The 19,391-nt window shown below is 35.8% G+C and overlaps 1 pseudogene; it reads left to right on the top strand.

Annotated features, from left to right (window-relative positions):
• Window positions 1-19,169, top strand: part of LOC149554342 (protein CTR9 homolog pseudogene) — a 41,228-nt pseudogene extending 22,059 nt beyond the window's left edge.
• The last annotated feature ends 222 nt before the right edge of the window (window positions 19,170-19,391 follow it).

Here is a 19,391-nt window from a genome sequence, read left to right as displayed (position 1 = left end):
CCATTACTCCACCCTAGCAACCATGACTATAAAAAAAAAAGGTGGAATGGTGGATATGATCATATGCATAAAGAGGGATAATGGACATGATTAGGTGAATAAAGGATTAGATGAAGAAATATTTTTTTGCAGAGATGAAAAGTAGTTTGAAATTTTGAAGTTTTGCATGTATATTGTTGGAAATGAAGAGAGTAACAAGGAGGGGAGGGTTGAATCAGTTACCACAAAAATCATTCCCTATCCCTAGATGTCAAATAATTTTTTTTACTTATAATACAATTATTTATCATATTCAGTTAAAACTAAGTTCTTGATGTAACTCAATTAACAAAGAAACCTTATGATTATTATTTTATTTTGACCCTTAGTAACTTAGTTGCAAAAACATAAAGCATAAATCAAATTGTTGGATATACAAGTGGGAAGAGAGTAAACTTCTAAAAGGAGGGGGGGGGGGGTGTGGGGGGGTTGAATTAGGAGTTTCAACTTGGATCTATTAAACTTTCACCATTCATCCATCGCATGCATTAATAAACTATCAAAATGTCTTAGCATAGATCCTGCGATTGGCACTTGCTTGCTTGATAATAGATCACCTCTATCCAATCTCTAATTGATCATTCACGATCTACTGTATTAATGTTATATCCTTTTCTATCCTTTTTTTTTTACTTAACTAATTTTGCAATTTACCCTTACTGCTAATTCACATTGAATGCTTTACAAGTTGTCTTATCCGCTCTTCCAATTTTGATCATTCACCCCTTATGCACTATTCTCATCATCATTAAACATTTAGGGCTTCATCCTCCTTAAGAAGACTTTGGTGTCTTAGGGTTAGGTATGAATCTACAATTAAGATTCATCCATTTTTTCACTTAAACCTATTGTGGTCTCCACAACACGCACCCCATTCCTTACTAGGAATGGGGACCCCCTACCTTTCTTTCGACTCCCAGACTCATAGTTCAAGAGTCGGGAGAAGAAAAACTCGATGAAATAAGTTAGAATTTTAAAAGTCAAAAAGTCAAAAAAATAATAATAATAATTTTTAAATTTAAAAAAAATCCCATGTGCGCATGCATATCGAGGCACGTGCGCTTTGCAAAGACAAAGAAGGAAGGGAGGTTATTTAAACCCCCTTCCCCCTTTTTTTAACTTCATTTTTTTTTAGAAGTGCTGAGAGGGAAAGGTATGAAACCTCCCCCCCTCTATGTCCATGTAGCTCTAGCACCCGCGCGCGACTAGAAGAGGAAGCGCGCAGCATACTACCGCAGCAATGCCCTTTTGGGCCACACGCACCATTTGGGTGCGCGATGCGGCTGCTACTATCACACCCTTTTGGGCAAGCTCGCAGCACTGCCATCGTGCCCCTCTAGGACGCACACATGAGGCTGCCATTGTGCCCTCTTAAGCACGTGCACGGCCGGCACGCCCTTTGGGCTACCGCCGTCACGCTTAAACTCCCATTTCTTTGTTTATTTTTTTTATTTTCTTTAAATTTAATTTTTTATAAAGTCAAAAACCCAAAGAAAAAAATTATAAATTTAAAAAAAAAGAAACCACAACAAATTAAATAAGTTTTAGGAGATCATTTTTTTAAAATGTTTTATATATATCCAATAATTAATCATTCTTTCTCTCTTTGTGACGTGTAGGTAATACAATCAAATGGTGTCCACATCTACATCAATAGCAAAACTAGTTGTGTATAAGTTCCAAGGCGTAACCCCGAAGTCACGGTTGCACAATGAACACTCTAAGATCAAAGACACAGAACTTGGACACACAGACTTGGGAGAGTTTTTGAGGGTTTGTAACAACCCAACTGAAAGATCTTCTTTGAGATCTGCCTTAATTTAGTCTAGATTGGTAAATGCAGCATCACATCCTGGGACCGTTCAGTCAGCTAAATTGATTATGACCTTATCTCAACATTTTGTTCCTAAGGAAAGGGTGGTAAAGAGCGTCACTGGGGAAGTGGTCTTAGATTTATGACTTGATAATATCGAGCGGGTTTTTCACTTACCTAGAGCTAATTAGTTTATTAGGCTTTCATATGAAGCAGCTGAGAGGTGGCATAAGGATCATTACTAGGAGGCCATCGACATCATATATTCAGCATACTTCATTGAGAAGCCATCTTGGGGAAAGACAATCAATAAAGTAGATATGACTCGAGGATACATGAAGGATGACATTGGATATTCAATCATTCTCTTGAGCAAAGTTATGGGATTGCCTGCAGGGGGTCATCTCACTCCATTCATGGTTAACTTCATTAAGACCATCAGACACGTAAAAATACCACTGGATTGGGCCACCACACTTAGTGAGAACTTGTGTGATCGGTTGCAGATAGTAAAGGACAAGAAGAAGTTCTATATGACTTCTTATGTGGTATATCTACTTGTAGCAAGAGCCACTGACTATCCCGAGTTATACAAGAAGGGCAGTATGCAGGATCCTAATGCATGGTCATATATAGTTTATCCTCAGCTAGTTAAGAAGAAGCTCTCGCCGCAAAGCAAAGAGTACAAGATTGTCAATGATGCCTTCATCTTTTCCATCATTCGATTCATCGAAGGGGATTATGGGAAGAGATTGTCTTATGAGGCCAAGGCATAGATCATAGCTCTTGGTGCATATTTCATCCAATTCTGAACATTCACATACATTCGGGTTGGTGGTGCATCCATCCATCCAAAGAAGCTCCCAAGATACCCAAGTGAAAAGTTAGTTCTGATGGAAATTTCTCAGCAGATTGAGTCAGCTTATGAGAGGATCAAGAAACAACAAAGGCCTTGTTGGGATTGGCCTTTTATAATAGGAGCATACTAGGTAAAGAGAAAGCAAGATATCTTGACTTTTGAATGGGAATGGGAAAATTATCCTCTCGAAGAATATAACTCTCCTTGGTCATTCTTTGACAATGTTGGTAAAGTGGAAAATCTGGCAGGAAAAGAATTCTACCATGAAGATGCCATTGAAGATCATTGGATGAATGCCACAAATGACTATGATGTTCGTATCAGGGACTATTGTAGAATGACTTTGTATTTAGTGGAGAAGGCTCTCCATTTGACCATCCCAAATGAGATAAGGTTACAGGATTCGTAGGAGCTACTGGATCCCTTATTCAATACAGATAAAGTTGGCGAAAGGCCCATCCTAAATGTAGAAATTGATAGAGAGGAAGTCCAGATGATATTAATCATCAAGCAAGAAATGTCATTAGAATGACAAAGAGTTGGATTAAGAAACCCTTTCCACTTGATTCAATTCTGGATACAGTGATATTCCATGCACATGCTCACCCAAAAGAGGTAAAGGGGAGGAAAGTCATAGTTCCTATCTTTGCGCTCTAGTCTCCTATCAGGTAAGAAATAGTCTACCAGCTTGACCGTCCAGTGGACTACTACCATCCTTCAGAGAAGAAGAAAGAAAAGAGGAAGAGAGCCTCTCCTCAAAGGATCTAGACAGAGCATGTTGAAGAACAAGCCCCTTTGCAACAACATGAATCTACTCCCCAAGACCCCCGAGACCTTGGAATTTCTCATATCTAGGTTGATTTTCCATTACCTCCTATTTTGTCAAGCCAATAAGAAGAGGGAGAGATTCCAGAGACATCCATTCATCTGATGCATGAAGAGCCCGCTTCTCCTATGGTTCCACAGAAGCAAAGGAGGGTTAAAGTTAGAATGAACAAGAGGCAAAGAGTTCGTAAAAGATTAGTGCCTAATCCATTTGTTCCTGAAACCATTCCCAAGGAAGAATCAGATGAGGATGAAACAGAGTCAGATGGGGAGGAAGAGCAAGTGCCTCTATAAGGGAGAACCTGACTGGCCAAAGCCACAGAATTGGAAAGAAAGAAGAATGTCACAAATACCCCACCACCCACCCAAGCTGAAATGGTAGAACTCTCTTCTTCGAAAGATGAAGTACAATGATGGGTGAATGAGCAAAGGGAGCTAGGTGATGATATTCTCTCCATTCCAAATTTTGATTTCATGCCAATGGGAACATAATTGGTTGGAGATAAGATTAGAGATACTCCTACATGTGAATTTCAACAACAAGATTGGACGCAGATGCCACCTGAGACACAAGGTCCTCATTTAATGCCCCCATCTTCACCTCAGGTTATGATGGTAGATAAGGTTTCAGTGACACTTCCACCTCCAAGTTTAGAAGAACATGTTCAGAAGGAATTATCATTACAAGGAGAACCAGAACCAAGGGTTATTGATGAGCCCTTAAAAGAGGCACAGGTAGTAGAATGTATACAACAGCCTCCCCAAGAAGTTGAGGATCAAACTACGGGATCTACAAAAACTAAGACTATAGAAGAAGAACCCTCACAATAGGAGACTCTGAGTAAGAGTGACAAAGGGAAGGATGTAGTTGAACACTTCCCTTCATCATCTAGAGCCAAGGTTATAGAAAGACATATCCCGAGATGGTTCCAAAAGGAAATAATGAGGAGTGCTAAACATTAATTCCTTGCTTCAGAGGATGATATTTGTGACATTCCAGAGATTTTGAACAAGCCTGACTCTCCATTACAGGATGCAACACCATTTGCATTCATTACTACTACTTGAAACCAGGACTTATTTGCACAGGTGGCTCACCCACTGAAAGGTACAGATGAAGAAGCTGACAGCCTTCAGGACTATGAAGTGAAGGATATCATGTTAGGAAATCCTACACGGGATACTTCTCGACAAATGATGACTATGGGAGTCAAGCAGGTTCTTAACCATATGGAACATGATGAGATTGAAATCAGAGCACTTCAGAGGTAACGTGAGATCATGAAAGCATATCTAGCTGAAGTTATTGGTCCTCTTGATTCTGAACACCCTGAGGAGACTTTGACTACCATTCTTAAAGAAGGGGAAGGTGTATAGCTCAGTCCATTTTTGAGAGCTTGTCAGGATTGGCGAGACAACATTAAGGATAGGGGTGTCGCTATAACTACAGGAAGTCTAAAATTATTACATGTTACACAAGAGAATGTTGATAGTATTATGGATGAGGTACGTGTTTGGATCAAGGATTTGCAAACTCTACAGGCCATAAAAGGACAAAGGTACCACATTCTAATTGATGTATACACCGGAGAAGAGCTAGACATGATAGATGATTAGATAGAAAAGATTGCAGAGGGAAATAAAGTGATGGGAACATTGCATGATGAGATACATAGGCTCAAGGACCAAGCCCAAGAGCAAATTTTGGAGGCAGAAAAGTTGTACAGTGATGCATGCTTGGATATTTTTGAAGATGAAGAGCAAGAGAAGCTTTTACCAATTGAGGTAGTTGTGGAAAATTTCAAAAAGACTTTAGAGGAAGCAACGAGTGATGAAGACATCAAACAAGCCTTCAGGACAAAAGAAGCATTGTTAGAGTTGGATACCAAACTCATAGATTTTTCAGAAACTCAAATTGAGGTGGACAACTACAGACAAAAAGTCAAAGATAATATGAGGCTTTGGATCTTCTTGATGCTGCTAAGATTACTAAGATTATAGAGAAATTCAGGGGCAAACATCGAAACATATCTGTAGGATAGAGATGAGCAAAACCCAGATGCCAAAATTTCAATTTTGACACTTAGTAAAATTTTGAGATTTTGACCCACTCGAGGTCCACAGCTCTGCAATTTAGAGGTGCACCAAAAGTTGACTGCGAGTTCCAAAAATAGCACTTTCCATGCATTGGAAATCTATTTCAATGGCAAGTTAACTCTGACACACATCAAGTGAAGGGCCAGCTTCTATTTTTGGTGTCTCTATGCACTTCTACTTCGACTAATGGCTTCCTCCTACTTTTTCTCTCATGCTTTCATTATTTTTGACATGTAAAAGGCTCATGCATCCAATTAATGAATAAAATATGGATGGAGTCCCTCTAAGCACCAATTAGATTATCAGTTTGTATATATTTAGTTTGTTTTAATGTTTTAAAAGCATTTTATTTCATTAAGATATCTCTCACTCTCAACACAAATTGAGGAGACAATTTCTTATAAATACCCCATTGTAAAATGTAAAAAGGGCCGCTATCATTATGCAATAAAGATATGCTTTTGGTGCTAGCATTCAGAGTGTAGTTATTCTTGTCTGAATGTGTCATTGTTTTGTGAATTTTATTCATGAGATTTTGATTGAGCCAAAGGTTTATTGCATTGTTTATGGTTGTGCGATCTTTTAGTTTTGGTATTTGCTACAGATAAAAAAATTCTGTTGAGGTAACAAGCTTAAGAAGAGATCACCCGATTGTGTCTACATAGCTTTTTGTCTCGCATGAGTGCACTTTCTGTGGCCTTGCGATTTGATGAAGAGTGAAACATCATTTGATTTGTTAAAGATTCTCATCGACGATTGCATCAGTGGATTCTAGGAATCGTTGGTCCTATTTTCATTGGTTTCCTATCAATTTCTTCAAAGGTTTAACTCGCAGCATGTTGTGTTCTATAGCTTATGTCCATTTAGGAATTTCAATTTCAAGTTATTTGATTTCATGTTATTTACTTTCACTTTCGTTATTTTCTTTGCTAACCCCCTATTAGAATAGGACCTCATAGTAGTTGCATTGTTAGAGTTGCATTCATTGAAAAATAGAAAATACAAAAATATTGTTCTTTTGGTGTGATATTTTGAGATAGCGAACAGATCTTACTTGATTCCAAGGTAAAAGATTTTTTGGAACCAGCAAACACTAGTAAATTTAGGCCTAATTTGCGACGCGAAAAGGTCTCAATTTCGACACAAGTTGGTTGCTAAAGCCACCAAAGTCATCGTCGGACAAATTTGGTTGATTTTCTACCACATTCATTGCGCGTTAGAATTTTGACTACATAAACATCAATTTACGGACACAAATTTCGTCCATTTCTCTATCCAGCCTAAACTGTTATTTTCCAAATTTCGATGTAAACTTGCCCAATTTTGAGTTGGAATTCTGATGACAAACCCTTAGCCTTTGACGTCGGAGCCATACTCGCGACGTAAATGGTGCTAGTTTGGTGTCTCAATTGCGATGAAGATTGGTCGCAATTGAGACCAACATATGTCGCAATTGAGACGCGCTGTCCCATTTTTTTTTAAAGCTTTGCTCTCATAGGAGCGTTCAAAACTGCACAAAACTTGATTATAAAGCGTAATTGCTTGATGCATGAGAGTCAAGGTATCATGCACATTTCTTCCTCCACACCATTGTTTCGTTCGTCAAATGATTTATTTTATACAAAAAAATGGGAAGGAGGAAGAAATGTGCACGATATCCTGTTTCCACCAAGCAATTATGCTTTACAACTCAAATTTTGTGGAGTTTAGAAGGCTCCTATGAGAGCAAAGGCTTTGCAATAATTGGCACAGTGCGTCTAAATTTTGGTTCCTGCAGGGAAGAATAAAATTAGGAAATAATTATTTATCAGGAATGAAAGCCAATAATTTCATCTATTTTTCAAACAGATAAACGTGAAAAAAAAACTTACAGTCCCAATCACATCATCATAAGAGTGCATATATAACTATAACTATAACTATCTAAAACCAACATAATTTACAAATATCCACAATTCAAATATTATCCCTTGATGTTTTCTTTAATAATGCTCCAATGCCTTAGGGCATTCAGTTAGAAACTTCAAAATTAATGCTATCAAGTTAGATGTTGTTTCATAGCCACCAAGGATAAGGTCCATAATAAGATTCAATATCTCTTCATCCATAATGTATATTAATGCTATCAAGTTAGTTGTTATATTAATAAGATTCAATATCTCTTCATCAATATACCTCTGGTTCTCAATGGAGATGTGCTCCAATCAATAGGAAATGTCATCATGAAGCAGGAGGTGAGGTTGAAGGATTTTATGGAGGCATTCAGAAGTTAATTACAGAGGAAGAGATTTTAGCCTGGAAGAAGTTGTGGCCAAAAGAATCGCTAGAATGATTGATTGTTACATTAGAATTATCTTCATTTAACATTAAAGTTGCATGCATATTGGAATGGCTGACATCATCATTAAGTGTATTTGATGATAGCACATTTGTTTAGGATATATATAGAGAATGTCAAGAGTGTTGTTGACAAGTTTTGTATTTCTTTTGGCTTTAACATTGATCACTGTGTTCCAACTGTTTTGGGCTAATATTTTCTTCACAAATGGTCGATGTATATGAATCTTGTGCCAATAGAATAACTTTTGTTGAAGTTAACCATAATGTATACATATATTTGTAATCATTATAGTCAGGATGACAACTGTTGCAGTTCACTTGCTCATTGAAGAGTTGTTTTTTTATGACGGCACAACAAAATGTTCTGAACCATAGATTGCTTATCCTAAAAATCTTTCATCATCCTTCGAAACTGATCAATAATAATGCAATATATTGTAGTATTAACTATTTAAATTATTCCTGCAAATGAGGAACTTAATATAATTTGATTGAGCAACCTTACATTTTGTACGTCGCCATTTTGTATTATACCTCAAACAAAAAAAAGATGGTGCCATGTGATCAAGACAGCAAAAATCTCTATGGAATGTACAAACCTTGGCACTAGACTTCTTCTCCATTTACAAGGCATTCAATGCTGGAGACAGAACCTTGTATCTACTCCACAAATAATGTGCTTACTAAAGTTGTTGCAGCAGAAAGTTCTCATAGGTTAGTTCTAATCAGGTCTGGTGAATAATATGTGAAAACATCAATACAGCCAAGGCACTAATTTTGCCCCATTTTCCTCATATATGAGAGCCTTGAAGAGAAGCTCGGATAAAAAGAAATTAGTCGTATGGATTAACTTAATAGTAGCAAAATTGAAGAGAAAAATTGTTGGCGGTGAACTACTTAAGCTGCAAATACAAGAAAAAGACTAGTCGCAATGTATGGGCTATCCTAAGTGGTAGAAATGGTCATAGTACAGTGAAGTTCACAGTTTCAATTAATCTAATTTTTAATTAAAAAGAAATTTCACTGTATGGAAATATGAGGGCTTCTTTTACAAACTTTTTTTCAGTTATAAGAATTTTAAGAAACTTTTTTTGTCAAATTTTAAACCAAAAGGATTGCATTGAGCTAATGTTTGAAACTCTACCAAGAGGAAATTGAACTAAGGCATCCAAATCTTAACACACTATATTATAACAATTTCATAGTTAAGAGTTGTGCTTGTAGACAACATCCAAATCTTATCTGGTGGGTGCCTCTCATATTAAATTTTAAAATTATTTTTTTCTAGTTCAACATGGAATGACCTTTCATGTTGGTTAGTCTACTAACCCTAACTCATCTCATCTAGGTCATATCAGATCTTGATAAAGGCTAGTTTGCAACAATTTAACTTCTAATAGCTAGTTTGTAAAAGTAGTTAAAATAACTTGTTAGTAATACAATTATCTTCATAAGGAGGTATAATTTGCATTCTCAGTACAACACTCACCCAAATATGCTTTCAAAAGGTATTTAAACAAAAATTAGATCTTGAAAAAATTAGATATGAAAGTGGAAATGATAATCAGGTCATGTACCTCTTCTTCATCTCGTTTGCACTTGTTTTCCTTAACCTTTCCGTGAAGATTTGCAATGTACTTATCAAATATCTCCTGACAGAAGCTTTCATCACTAATTGTCTTGAATATTCATATCCAATATATTTATAGCTACTACTAGTGTAAGGTACATGATAACTACCTTTAATTACTCAGAATAAGATTAATTCCTGATAGTGGCTCTTTTACCTGTATGCTTCCACATCTTTGAGAAAAGGTATGCAATCCTCCCATTGTGAGGAAGCAACAATTTCCTGAAATGGAAAAACAATATATAACTAATTTATCCTTACATAGATAGAAATTTGTTTATGATAAGAATAGAAATTCATTCATATTTAGGATTTTTAATGTACAAAACTCTGTGAAATTTTACTCCAGGTGTAAAAGTAGTAGAGGAAAAAGAGACTGCATTAGAAGGATTTTTTCCAAAATGAATAATGTAAACCTTCAGAGAATAAAGAAAAGCCATGAAATCATCTACCAGCCTTTCCCTCCTTTTTTCTTCTTTCTCTTCCTTTTCCTTTACTTGTTCAATCACTTCTTTAAACACAAGCTGCAAGCAATACACAGGATGTCAGTAAGACCTAACAAAATCATATATCCCAAAACAACTTGCATTACTTTCAACATTTGCAATCATTTTAGTTTAACCTAATAAAAATCCATTATCCACTAATGAGAATAGACTAATGCATTTGTGATAGCGATTCACTTCCAGCAACTACTTACCAGTGCAAATGAGTCAAAACATAATATAGTTGATGCAATGATCGAATTAGTTAGGAACCAGAGTCATATGGAACATAAGGATAAGATCCTTGTTTGTATAAATAGTAGTTACTAGGAACATAAAAATATGTGACAACATTGTTCAAAGGAAAATACCAAATACTTTTATTGTGAAGTCTTTTGTATTTGAGACAAAAAATCTAGAAATGTAACCAGAACAAACCTTAAGATTTGTTTCAGATGCAGCAGCCAAATCATATAGTTCCCCAATGGAGGCTTTGAACTTGTCAAGAGTCCAGGCTGATGTTACTATGAGCTGCAATCATTACATCAAAAAGATTACAATATATTTTACATCCAATGGAAAATCTTAAAGCACAAAAGGCACACCTTTCCTGACTCCATAGCATCTTTTGTGTTTGATTTGTCCTCCTGGTACTGCCAAAGATACATATTCAAAAAATAGTTACATCAAAGGAATCAAACATGCATTGCCTTGAGTAATAATGATTGCAAGCCTGATTGTGAAAGTGCAATTAAATCCTACAATCAAATCATTAAAATATATGCAACTTTCTTACCTGCTTTTTCATCCCTTCTGCAACATCTTCAAACAAATCCTTGGGTGGTGAACCAGATGTATTTGAAGCAGGCTCTTTGCTTTATGATCCTCCAGTTCTTTGCTTTATCAAAGAACTGGAAGATCATAAAGCAAAGAGCCTGCTTCAAATGAAGTGTGTCTTTGCTATAAGCAGGCCAGTTGCTTTATGATCCTCTAGCAATCTTTGAAATTCATCCTAATTTTTATGTTCTTTTTGGCACAGTTCTTCCTGCATTTAAAAATATTCAAGTCATTCCAATATACAAAAATAAGATAGATGAAAACTATAGAAGCACACTACTCTCTCATTCTAGACAACCTTTTGAATCATTTGTACTTCTTCCTCCTCCAAATCAGATATAACACGTCAAAATTTCAGGATGTTCTCAGGTCATTAGGTATGACAGCTTTTGGAAAGATAAGATGCTCATAACTGAAGCCATTATCCACATAATGACAGAAAACTATTCATCAATCAAGATAAAAACCAAATAGCTTTCCAAACATAGGCATTTCATAGCTATGCCATCTCCAGCATGCCTTCCAAATTCGAGTACAACAATATGGGTTCTAAGATTACACCAAAAGTAGGTCCAAAGAGAAGGTCAGAAAAATTTGTAGGTTAACATGTGTATTCAACACAAGATCACAATTTCCTACAGGAAAGACTTTAAGATAGAAAAAAAAGAATGTGAATTTGAGATTTGATGGGATACCTTGCAAAATCATTACAATTTCAAAGATTCCTAACTTCAGAATTCATAAAAGAAATGGAATAATGTTTTAAGGAAGATCAATTGGGGTTATAAAACCCAAGCATGAAATTGAGGAATAGGACAAAGAATGAAATTTCATTAGTTTATCAATCTAATTTTGTGTTCATGTTTTTTGCTCACCATAACCTTCATACCCATCTCAAATATTATAATGTGAGCAAATGCCGAAAAATCACCTTGGTTGAGCAACTTGTCCACCCTTTTGATTCCCTCCATTGTTGAAAGAACTAAAATATATCAACAAATTAAGTGTTAGTGAAACTACTTGAACAAATGAAAGGGAAAAGTTAACAAATCTTGTACAATCTAAGGGATTTATTGTGAATTAAGTAGACTACGAGATCATTTTATTTCTAACATATGATAATAGATCACACTATTGAAACATTGATATAACAAGCATACAATATATTGAAAAATAACAACAAAAAGCATTACATATTGTAAAAACAATAATATGTACCAGAGATGCAAGGGGTGAGGACGCCATCTCCTATAACCATACAAGTCCCCACAAGGGCTAGTATTAACAAACATCTCTTGGCAAAGTTACTTTGTTCAAGAGCTTCCTTTATCCTAATGGCTCTATTGGGCTGTCTACCTGCAACTTCAAGTGTATATGAGGAGAGTTTCTTGTCTTCTTCCTAGTGATTGGGTATCATGCTGACATTTGCATGGCAGAAAATCAAAGAATAAAGAGAAAACATTCCACCTGCAAAAGAAACCATCCCTTTAAACTTAGAACACATGTTTTCACATAAAAAAGATCAAACTTTGACCTAAAAACAAAGTGAAACTAGAGCTGTTATAATCTTACCATCTTCATTATCATTGGCCCACAATACAATGAAGACGTATTTGATGAGGGGAAAAAGAGTGAGAGAATATATGATCAAAGACAAAGCCCCAAGAATGTCATCAGGATGTTTGATGCCATCAGGAAAAGTACTCGCATACACATAAAGTGGTGATGTTCCTATGTCCCCATAAACCACACCAATACTCTGAAACGCCAATTGCACAATTGCAGCCATGCTCAACATCTGAGAAACAGGATTTGTCATAAAGCAATGTTAGAATAGTTACTAAAATGGTCATAAATTATGTTGTTATAGTAAAATAATACTTTAACTTAAGAGAAAAAAAATATACAATATTAAAACATGATATCGTGCTTTAAAAACTAAAAAGGTACCTGTAACAAAGAACTTCATTTCGACTTGCTAATTGGTTGTCACTATTAACTATAAGCTTATCTTTAAAGTTTGAGCTTCACTTGGTTTCGAGAATAGTTAAATATTCTCTACTTAACATGGCCAACCACATGAAGGTGGAAGCTCATTTGGCCCCTCCCCCCCCCCCAACATCACTCTAAATTCCCCATTAACATTTAATAACATTCAATTCATCCATTTTTTAAATAAAACATTCAATCATTATAATCACATGATAACATTCATTAACACATAAAATTCATAAACACACAACATTCACGAATAATTCATTAACACGCAACATGTTAGGCTAAACCACGGACAGAAACAAAAACTACATGCAAATATAACCAATAACAGAAAATAATAGAACACACAGAAATGAACACAAGGCACCAAGATTTAACGTGGTTCACCCAATCCCTGGGCTACGTCCACCAAACAGCAAGTTCGATCTTATTACAATCCAGTGATTACAACCTGATTACAATCTGTAATCCCTTACAGCTCAATACCGCCGCAAGAACCAATTTCGTATCACAACATTATATCAAATACCCAACTCGAAGCCCTTTTTATACAAGTATTAAACCGCTTTAGGGTTATAACATGTCGGCCATATGTCGGCCATAATATGTCGGCTACCATGTCGGCTACTTCCCAAAAAAAATTTTAACCACCCCACTATTTATGAAGTACGTACAGTACTTTCCTGATCAGTCACCACAATCTAACACAACATTCAAGAGTAAGTCATTCATAAATAATTCATTAACAAAATATTCATTAACAATATTCAAGAGTAAGTCATTCATGAATAATCATCTCTTTTTTTCTTTCTTGCCGTTTCTTTTTTTCATAATTTTTTTAAGAGGAATATCAATGTCCTCGTTAGGATCCCCCTCCTCTACTAGTTCTAACACATGTCTCCTCCTCATCCGTTCAAGAACACCATGAGGCCGCTGCACCAAAGGGGGGTCCACTGCAATAACAAGTACTTCATGAGGTTAAATTCCCACCATTTTATATTAGTGAATTACGAGTTTTTATTTAAGTAAAAGAACTATAAATCAAAAAATTAATTTAAAAGAACAAAACATAGATTTTCTTTACCTGAATGTGCCACATGATCTACCTGCTGATCAATCTGGACATCCTTTGGCACTCATTCAGCACGACATGATTCTATATCCTCAACACAAAAAGGTTACACCAAGTTCAATTAAATATGTTAAATTTTATTAATAATTACATAATTAGTTTTAAATAACAAATGAGCACCTCCATCGACGGTACGATGCACATCAAGGGCTTCATGATGTTGCATATGATCTGTGTCAGGATTAACAGGCTGCATTGCAATGTCATGCACATTATTATCAAATAAATTGTTGCTCAAGTATTCAATTTCTAATATATTTTTTGGCATATTTACCTATTCATATGATGCAGGAGACTGTTCGGTTGGGGCAATGGAAGCTTACCGTAGGCGTTCAGCCACCGCTTCATAGCCTTGCTTGAAGGCAACTTTTTTGTGTTCTTCTGTGGCCTCCAAATTAAAATCAATGCCCTGCATTTTTTTATTAATTAAAAATATTATTTTCATTTTATAAATAATTTTTCTTTGTAATTCATTTATTGCTACTTACAACGCATGCTTTGATTTTTGAATATCCCCCAAAGCCAAGTTTGTGTTGCCCAACCTTTTCCAGCCTCACCTTTGTTGCCTTTGATGTGTCCTGCAACCTATGAAAAGTTTGAAATATGTTAGATGATATAAAGAGAATACTATAATCATTGTGGAAACATTTACTTCACTTGGGTTTGATGTCTTTGGAGGAAAAAATGCGCCACATGTATGGGTTCAATTTCCTGGTCAAAATTCATGGGATATTTTTACTGAGATCCTTGAGAAAGCACATATAGTTACAACTCTAGGAAGTGGGTTTGGACCCGTAGGTGAAGGTTTTATAAGGGTGAGTGTCTTTGGTCATAGAGAGAACATATTAGAAGCTTCATTTGTCAATATATCTTCATTTGTCAATATATCTTATGTAGGATTTATGCCCAGATTGAGATTGAGATTTATAAGAAATTGTGTCAGCATATGAATTACATATCTTTCATATTTACAATAACAAAATTTAAATACCAAAATTGAGGATTATGCGTGGTAGTATGTTGGAGAAATAACTCCTATTTTAGGGATTTTGAGAAAACAGCATAGCAAGAAATATTGAATTCAAAAGGATGAGAATGTGAAGGAACAAGAGGTGCGGGTGAAGGTTCAAATCACATGAAAAGTCATTTGTACACACTGTGAATTTTTTTGTATTTTAAGAGTGCTCCCCCAAGGTAGATGTGTTTGGCTTGGTACTTTGTCTCTTTACTTCACTGATATATGTGTTTGAATTAGTCTACACACAAATAATTAACATGTTACCAAAGCTGATACGCCTTTTGTGAGCTTGCAAAGAGCTAAGGAATGGAAGAGAAAGATTGGAAGCAGGGTGATATCAGGAAAAATCTCTTAATGAGTTTCCATCTTTACAATTTCCACAGGAGAAAAAGCAGGGATTCCCTAAAAAGGATAATCTATTGGTTGGGTATAGACACATAATCCATGTGATCAAAGCTTCAGCAGCAACGGAAAATACTAAAAAAGAAGAATGGATTTTAGATGTGGTGGAAATGCTCAGCTTTAAATTCTTTAGGATTCTCAGACTACATTGTTATCTAAAGATAGAGATTAGATTTTGTGATGCTTCACACTTAAATTTGATGTATAGTGTATATGCACTTCTTTTTTGATATGCAACAAAGCACAAAATGGAATTGATGACAGTATAAAATAACAATCACTAATGACAACATTATATACTATTATCATAGTTAACAAAATACTACAGAATATGGGATTTGATATCTTCAATGATGGATTTCATCAGGATTTACATGCAGATTTGATGCACACATGACCCAAAAGAAAACACGGGATAGGAAACTCAAGATAGCGAGCAATTATTGTAAAAGAAAGGGAAAGTCAACAAGTATAGTGGTCAAGGCATTGCCTATTTTTATGACTCAAAATCTAACATGGTACATCATATCACAAGATTTGGTTGTCACAACTTTGAGTAGGAATTTCTTAGATGAATTAGAGTTTGAGTTCAGTGAAGATAAAATTTGAGAAAAGAACCCATAGGAGACATAGGCTCTAAATTTTTTCACTAAATATGAATAAAGGGCTTCATTTTGTCAATATATCTTATGTAGGATTTATGCCCAGATTGAGATTGAGATTTATAAGCAATTGTGTCAGCATATGACTTACATACCTTTCATCAATAGATAGATTAAATTGAGCTAGTTGAAATTGTTGATACTGAAGTTGAACCCTAAATTTGCTCATTAATGTAGTAGTAGTTAATACTATTGCATACCTTTTTGGATTTTCTAGTGCACTTTCTTTTGGCGGACGTTGCCCTTTCATCTTTGCATCCAAAATGAACTCATTCCATTCCCTCACTAAAACAAAGGGAGGATGCTCGTACTTCGGGTTGTGGACGAGGCTCTTTCTATATGTGTCCCTCACAACCTTAAGATGTCTGGTAGCTTTTTGTAAAAATTTCTTACGATCAAAAATATTACTACCAAACTCATGTTCTATATCTTTGATGAGCTCATCTTTTAATTTTTGAGATTGGTAGTTCCACCTTTTAAGAAAAAACACAAAATTGTTAGATATAGCTAGTATAAGAAAAGACTCGAATGAAAGGAAAAATGTTGCACCAATTAATGATATGAAAAAATAGTGGGATAAAATTAGTTCAGTTATGATGTACAGTAACCTAGTACATATGGTGGGCCCGAATCTTCGCAGCGTGAGGTCATAAGGCCTCCTATAAAATGTATCATTTCCTGCAAAAAATGTCATGGGATAATTAATAGTAAAAACCATTAAAATGAATCATATGAAAGAAGACTCCCACTTTTGGTTCTCTATAGAAAAATTAGTTAGTATCTTCTACTCAAAGCATGAAATTGCAATGTACCAAATTACTAAACTAGAGAATTACTGGTATAGACAAAAGGTCATTGATAATTCAGATGATCCTACCAAACCCCTAATAAAAAGGAATTCCAGAATAATTAAACAACTTGCACAATATGACACACTAAAGGTCATGAGGCTATAGACCTTAAATTATTGAGCTTCTCTTTGTTTTGTGAAAACTACAGCATTCTCTACTTAATAGGGCCAACCACGTGAAGGTGGAAGCTCATCATGGCCCCTCCTAGGAGTCTCTTATGACCCTTTACGACATTTTAAGAGCTCTAAGATTTATTCTTAGGGATCGTAAATGGTTGTAAAGGGTCATAAGAGATCTTAGGACACAACAACTAAGAAATATAATTGTAAGCATCATGGTCACATTTTTTTGGAATCAATGTAATTGAGTTGTATACCCAAGCGACGAAGTGCATCTAGAAAATGAAACTACAACCTATTGGGATTGAGACAAACCTTATAAAAAAAAAGCAGCTAGGAATGATCGCTTGCCAATATCTGTTAAATAGATTTGTGGGAGGACCTTGTATTCATGACCTACACCTTGTATTCATGAGCTAGGAATGATCGCTTGCCAACAATTGTTGAATACATTTTTTGGAGGACCTTGTATTCATGAGCTACAGATGTATTCAGCAACTGTTGGCAAGCGATCATTCTTATAGATGAATTAGACTTGGAATTGAAGGTGTGGAAGTTGCTTTGCATTGCTTGGGTACACAACCCAATTACGTTTCCAAAAAAATGTGACCATGATGCCTACAATTATGTTTCTTAGCTATTGTGAAATCTACATATTTGATAGGAGAAGCATTTGAAGTTTATGTTGTGAATCCTCTAAATAGGGTCAAGATTTGATTTCGGAATGTTGGTCAGATGATTTGAGAGAAAGAATGGACAGACAGATGGAGAGAGAGATAATACAAGTGGTAGAAAGAGCCATGCCATTTGCAGGATGCCACCATCCTTTTGGTAGATCAAAGGAAAACATGGTAAGGACTATAATACACATTGTCCTCAAGAATATTATCTAGGAGTCTTTCTATCACTTGTATTATCTCTCTCTCCATCTGTCTCTCAACTCTTTCTCTCAAATCATTAGACCATACTATTGAATCTTGCCAGGCTATTTGAACAGCTACATGACACTGAAAAAGAAAATCTTTTGTACAAGCTAATATTGTTCAAGTTTCCTCATTATGTGGATGCATATCTACGACCTACAGCCATGGCCCAAGCTCAAAATGAGATCCAAGTAAGCCTAGAATTGATTGGGGAGGCACTTAAGGTGGATAAAACCTCAGTAAATGAGATTACCATGCTTGGCAACCTGGAACTAAAAATAGATGACTGGCTTAAAGCAAAAGAAACAATTAAAGCTGCACAAAATGTATCAGATGGTAAGGATGCTTATGCTGACATTAATTCTCTTGGAAATTGGAATTATTTTGTAGCTCCACACAATGAGAAGAAGGATCTAGATGCGGAGGGAATACATCTTGATAAGGCTAGGGAACTGTATTGTAAAGTGTTGGCTCAGAGACCTAGAAATGTCTATGCTGCAAATGGGGCAAGCATTGTGCTAGCCAAAAGGGGTCATTTTGATATTGCAAAAGAAATTTTCACACAGGTTCAAGAAGTTGCAGCAGGAAACATCTTTGTTCAGATGCCTGATGTGTGGGTAAATCTAGCACATGTTTACTTTGCACAAGGACAGTTTGGGCTTGCAGTGAAAATGTATCAAAATTGTTTGAGGAAATTCTATTTTGGCACTGACACCCAAATTTTATTATATTTAGCTCGATCACATTATGAAGTAGAACAGTGGCAAGATTGTAAAAGAACATTATTAAGAGCAGTACATTTTGCACCCTCAAATTACATGTTATGCTTTGATGTTGGTGTTGCCATGCAGAAGTTTTCAACTTCAACACTTCAAAAGCAAAAACATACTGTTGATGAGGTTCGTCAAGTTGTGTCTGAATTAAAGAATGCACTCCATGTGTTTAGACAACTGTCAGTAGTGCCAAGCCCTCATACACATGGCTTTGATGAGAAGAAGATAGAGTTGCATGTGGACTACTATAAACACTTGCTTGATGCTGCCAAAGTTCACAAAGAAGCAGCAGAACGCGAAGAACAGAAAAGCCGTCAAAAGCTAGAAGTAGCATGCCAACTTGTCCTAGCTGATGAGGCAAAATAGAAAGCTGAGGAAGAATGAAGGATTATGATGGAAAGGAGAAAGCGAGAAGAAGAATTTCGACGAGTGATGCAACAAGAGGAGCAATTTGAACGTGTGAAAGAATTATGGAAGAGTAAGTGTAAGGACAGGGATGATGATGATGATGACGCTGGTCAGTCTGAAAAGAAAAGAAAGAAGGAAAAGAAGAAAAAGAAGAAGGATAAGGATCACAAGGCTTATGAT

Source organism: Cupressus sempervirens, chromosome 5 (assembly GCF_028749045.1).
Source record: "Cupressus sempervirens isolate cs-2001-9-10 chromosome 5, ASM2874904v1, whole genome shotgun sequence".
NCBI classification, from domain to species: domain Eukaryota; kingdom Viridiplantae; phylum Streptophyta; class Pinopsida; order Cupressales; family Cupressaceae; genus Cupressus; species Cupressus sempervirens.
The sequence above is the reverse complement of the archived record's forward strand: the minus strand, read 5'-3'. Positions and strand labels throughout refer to the sequence as shown.